General features: G+C 37.0%; 1 pseudogene; it reads left to right on the top strand.

Annotated features, from left to right (window-relative positions):
* The first annotated feature begins 1,802 nt into the window (after window positions 1-1,802).
* On the top strand, window positions 1,803-2,727 carry LOC107194878 (annotated as a pseudogene).
* The last annotated feature ends 3,381 nt before the right edge of the window (window positions 2,728-6,108 follow it).

Below are 6,108 nucleotides of genomic sequence, written 5' to 3' on the forward strand. Positions count from 1 at the left end.
ATTTGTTAAGAAAACGGATGTCGTTCTGTTCCACACATTTCATACGATTATTTTTCAGGCAACTAACGCGATAAATATTCATCGAATCGATAGAACATAATATAGAGAAACGATTAGCTGAAAACGTCACGGGGTTCTCCACAAACGGCCATTTTCACGCGATTTACATTTGTATACACGACGGTCTTACTTTTTCAAATAAATGTTTAGCAAATGTTAGCAGAACCAGAAGATTCAGGTCCGTGTATCGTCGCCGTTTTAAAAATCATGAATATAGACTTTGAAAATCGAAGCTAGAGTCAAATAATATCGTAGTGTGTGTCGAGTATGTTAGCTGACAATTCGATGAAAAGCTGTCGCGATTAACTGAGCCGCGAAATTCCACGGAATGGAATACAATCGTGAGCCCTGTCCCTGGAGGATCGTCGACGACTGCGGAGGCGCTTTAAACCGTCATTTGAACAACTATGTTTTTCTCATATTGAGTAGCATATTTTGAATTTTCAACAAGAAATGTTAGATGACCACATACATTATCCTCGAAACTTAATTCTGATGCAAAACTTTTGTTAGATGTGTGCACGTAGGAAAGAGGAAAAGGTTTTGCAAACGATTGTATTTGCAATGTATGAATAGAATGCAAATATTTTTGCAACAATAGGTTGTCAAAATGTTACTGTAATTTTTTGTGTGTAAGTAGTTGGGTTATTAATTTTTTTTCAGGCAAATATACTTAATGCATCATTTATTGTCTATAACTATCAATAATTTATCTTCATTTGTTCACCAAATGTTTCATTTTTCTTGCACTATTTTCTCAAATATATACGATACTTGCAAATCGATTTGAATAATTTTTAGTGTGGAACTAATACGGTCTACTACTTGCCCAAACACACTTGCCGTAAACTATTAATTACAGACTATTTATTTATTCAAACTTTTCATATTACTGTCAGTTTGTTTATTACACCCTAAGAATGTTCCTCATATTTGTACATATTTATTAGTACATGTTCAATCCAAATTTTCTTTAGCTTAAACCTGATTTACTAATGAAAAATAACAAAAGCTGATATCTATTTTTCAATATAGTCCCTTCTATATTAACACAATCATAAAAATAATAAAGCAGGAAAAATAACTTTTTTAATATCTTTTTAGTACTCTAAGACGTCGCCAAAGCATTAGGGTTTTACTTAAGTCAATTTTGTAAGACTGTCAATTCCCATAAACGTGCATGGTAAATATTTACAGTAAGAGAGCCACCTTCAATTTCGATGATTGTTTAATATATTGTCAAGGTCATCATCTTGAGTAGTATTTTAGAAGTTTTAGTTGGCGATCGCAGTTTGTAAAAAAAGTTATTATCAAAAAAAGTTTAGTATCGTACTTCAGTAATATTGATAAGTAAAATGACCGATGACCTTGACCTTGATACGTGTTGTCAAGGTCACTCTCCCAGATAGCACATGACGTCTAAAAAACGCCCATTTTACGGCTATTTTAGGTCTGAGGCGCCTTTAAGCCATCATTAAACCGTCTGTGCGCTATCTGGTTCTCCTCAGTGACCTTCGGAAATTTTCAGTTATCAACAGTTGTTTATTAAAAAGTTATTAAAAGAAGAATAATACCATGTTCTTGAATTGTTTCTAACCAACTCGGAAGCATTTTACTGATTGGAATTGATAGAGATCCTTCAAGAAAAAATGTAACTTTTCCGAATAACTTCCCTAAAACCGTAGACGAGTTTCTACATGAAGTGGTGTACTTGAGAGTTGGACGACGCTTTCTCCCAAGTAATGGCAGATACATATCGAATAACTGAACATGTAAATGAATAACCAAAATTTAAAAAAAACAGAACATTGCACTGTTTTATAAAATTATTTTCTAAGCATTTCTACACCACCTCAAGTAGAAGCTCGTCTATTGTTTTGGGTGACGATACTTTGTGTTAATAATTTTGAAAAAAAATATTGTGTCTTTGACTTCAGCGCATCGAAATCTATGAGATAGCCAAACTCCTAAATAATTATCTACCTAAACTTTTTTACAAACTGCAACCCCCAACTGAAACCCTCACAACGCTACTCAGAGTGATGACCTTGACAAAATATCGTCGAAATCGGAGGTGTCTCCCTTGTTGTAAATATTTACCAGATGCATTTATTAAATCTTTCTCATTTTCCCACTAACTATATTCTAAGATCACGAATTTTTCGACGTTTGCAGAGCGTGATCGGTTTCCGGAACGCGCCCGCAGGGCTCAGCAGACGTTTGCATGGCGGTGTGGCCGCAGTAAAGAACCGTGTGCCCCTTGTGGCGGGGAACTTCGCCGTCTGGGGCGGTTTATTCTCCGCGATCGAGTGTACCCTGATCCGTTGTAGATCGAAGGACGATCCATGGAACTCGATACTAAGCGGTGCATTAACCGGAGGCGTTTTGGCCGCGAGAACGGGAATCCCATCGATGATAGGAAGCGCCACGGTTGGGGGTGTCTTCTTGGCCCTGGTCGAAGGGTTCGGAATCATGGCGACGCGGCTACACGCGGACTCGTTCGCCCAGCACATGCAAATGTACGATCCAGAGAACCTTCCAGAGTTCCACGGACTACCGACACGTGGCAGGATCGGCTTCAACGGCGCCCCAATTAACAGTGATATACCGCCCGGCCAGGTGAACGGCTCGAACGTGGAGGTGGACAGAATCGGCAAGGGCAGATGAGGAGTGATATTTCAACGAATTTTGATATTGATTGTACAACGCTCTCGAACTTTTTTTTTCTGTGAAACAACAGCATTGCTAGAAGATACGGTCTTTATAAAATTTTTGTTGTACTGGATATTTGCGTCTGTTTAGTTTGATACCGAAGGATTTAACATGGGTAAAAGGTAGAGGATAAAGCTTTTGATACAGAGGAGGATACGATTTTAGCTGATCTGTTTGTATTTAACGTTATTATTTTTCATTTTTATGCAGTATAATGTTTTAATAAAGTTTAATGAAAAAATACGATTATTCTGTTGTAAGTATGTAAAAGTATTAATTATATTATTCATTAGGTATTATTAATTATATGATGTATTGATACGTGTCTAGTCTACAGACTTGCAAATATTGAATTTGGAAAATTCGCGAGTTTCTGAGTTTACTTAAGAAAATTTTTAAGAAATTATTATCCATTTACTTAAGAAAATGAAAATGCAGCAGATCTGAATAGCATACACTGTCTTCGATGGTATTTGGAAAATGATCATTGTTTGAAATCGTTTCTTGATTTCTGATTTGTTTTGCTAGAAGAAATATCAATGATCAAAAACAAAATTTATTTACTTGTTACTCTATGATAATCCTATAAAAGAGTCAAGATGATGTCGATTGAGACATTTTACATTAACTACTGTGTCTGGACACCAGATAGCATTCTATAAATTGATCTTTCAGTCAGATCACCGAAACACTAAAAACATTGTGAAAACACACAAGTCATCATAAAACATGTGGAAGGGCTTATTCCAAAAATAGGAATTTTATATAGCTTGTTTAATGGATTTATCCATAAAATAAGAAAAAACTTCTACAAAGAAATGGAAAATGAAAATTGAATACAAACTGAGAATTATAATCAGCAATTCTGCCCTTGAAAACTCTATGAACTTCCCCATCAACATAATATGAAATTTAGACATTTAGACACGAAAATGATTTACCTGCTAACTAAATCATTAAGATCCAGACTTATGTGACTCCAAGGCCTCAAAAACCATCTTCTATATCTACCATAAATAAACCATATCTAGACTGAAGATTTTACAAATTTTTAGAATACACCCATATACAAGAAACAATGAAATTAAATTTCAATAAAAGTCAGCAATCTCTTTATTCCACTTTATAACCTAACAAAACGATCGATAACAGAAGCAAATCTTTAACTGTTACCGCTGCAAATTAATCCACAAGAATACGAATTTACATAAACATCGTCTATTCGAAATTCAAAACCTCAAGAAGAAGCAAGGGTTGAACCAACACACGACTGACCGTTTCCGTTATCTCCTCCATCTCTTCTCCGTCATCGACGGACACAGATCTCACAGATAACGAAGAAATCTTTCTCTCTCTTTCTCCGGCCAAGAATCGTTTATTTCGCAAGGTGGTAATGACTGTTTTGACAGCGGCTCGCGCTCAACCACTACGGGACAATCGGGACTGTACAACCCCCAGGTTCGAAGGCCCATTGTCGCCGACACCAGATTGGAATCAATATTTACACTCAAGCCCTTGTAAGCCGCGGATTACCAAAGACTCAGCCGATCCCTCCAACCCTTTCTCGATTGAGTCAGCGGCCGGTTCGAAAGATTCCTCCCCCCTCCCCTGGTGAGGACCCAGGCCGGACAACCCTTTACGAAAAGTACTCGAAACAGCACAAGTCGCCGGTCCGTTTCCTACTCGACCTCTTCAAACTTTTCACGCCGCTTTGGTCCGATCAAGGGACCCCGTGTTCAGGGGTGGCTCCACTATGGATGGGTATTTAGTTAGGGTGATTTTGGCGACGACAATGAGATCACGATAGTTATTGTGCACGGGGTTATCAACGACCCGTGGTATGTATTCTGAAAAGCATCCATAGAAGATCGCCGATGGCGTGGATAATTCGGAATTGGATCATTTTGACCTGGGAACTGGGGGACGGTGAGAATTACCAGACTGAGTGTTAATATTCAGTCGTCTAAATGAATCATTAGGTTGTTAAACGTTTTGGGCGTAAAATCATTTTACAAGTACGAGATTAGGTAATCATTGGTAGTTTATAACGGGTTGTATTATTCAAAGAGGTATGATGTTTATATATATTATTCTGTTTATTCTCAGTAGTTTCCGAAGATTGGAATTTGTAGGTTTTAAAGTATATTTTATTAAATCGAAGCTAGATGTAACAAACGATACGATTGTTCTTATGAAACAACTCGTTGAAAAGTCTATGTATAATCGAATATCAGACAGTCGTATGAATAATAAAAAATATCCATTACTATTGTTAATAATATTTCACGTTAATAGTAACAAGAAACTAGAATAGAGCGCACTATTTAAAGTTGCACGTACCCTAAATAGAAATAATTCTTGTCTTCTCTATTATTAAATACAAAGCGTGTAGCAGGGAGAATTATTTCATCAAAAACATAACAAATTATTTGACTGGTGCCGCCATCCGTGGCAAAATGTTAAAACTGTTAGCCAATGGATACCAAGAAAATAGTACAGCTACAGACAATACAGTATGTAGCCGTTCGTTAAATGGAGTCCCGTTTATTGTTCTGTTAATGACAATATTGTTTTAGTAAAATCACAGACGAGGTATAGGAGTATACAATGTATTTTTGCGGCCCACTTTTCTGGGGTTACGTAGCCCATTTCCATTTTAATGTCATTACCCATGGCGATAGGTAAATCATAGGCTTTTTAAGGTGTCGGTACTACAGTTTAGGTGGCTCGCCAACCCACCGGAGAATAGTTGGCGCCGAATATTATGTAGTGTTTTTTAACAATTTATATCTTAAAAAATTGCTCCCAATTTGCTCCCTCGGAATCTAAAATTGCTCTGATCGTAACTATTATATTTAATGAGATATTCGCAAATGAAGAAGCTAAAATTTGTTGTTTGCAAAATAGATAGTATATGGTCTTTTTACACAAATATTACGGTACCAAAAAACTGCTCCTGATCTGTTTTATAATAATCAATAGTCAGATATCTCAATAACCACTTATTAACGAGGAGCGAACGAAATATTGTTGCTGCATAGCGGTTAGGTATTACGTCATATGGAAAGCGCTCGTTTATTGTAGCCTTCGGGGTTGTAGAGGACCCGAATTCCCGGAATATTGCTCTATCTCATTAAATATAAACGGTGCTGTGGGAGCAATTTCAGATTCGGAAGGAGCAAATTGGGAGGAATTTTTTGAGATATAAATCGTTAAGATACGTCAACATTCGGCGCCAACTATTCTGCGGTATAGACCTAACATGCGATGTAATTTTCTGTCCCATGCTTCGAGGGTGTCAGAAGCCCTCTTACCATTTTAGTCTCAATACCCGAC

This window comes from Dufourea novaeangliae, unplaced genomic scaffold (genome assembly GCF_001272555.1).
Source record: "Dufourea novaeangliae isolate 0120121106 unplaced genomic scaffold, ASM127255v1 scaffold18, whole genome shotgun sequence".
Lineage (NCBI taxonomy): Eukaryota > Metazoa > Arthropoda > Insecta > Hymenoptera > Halictidae > Dufourea > Dufourea novaeangliae.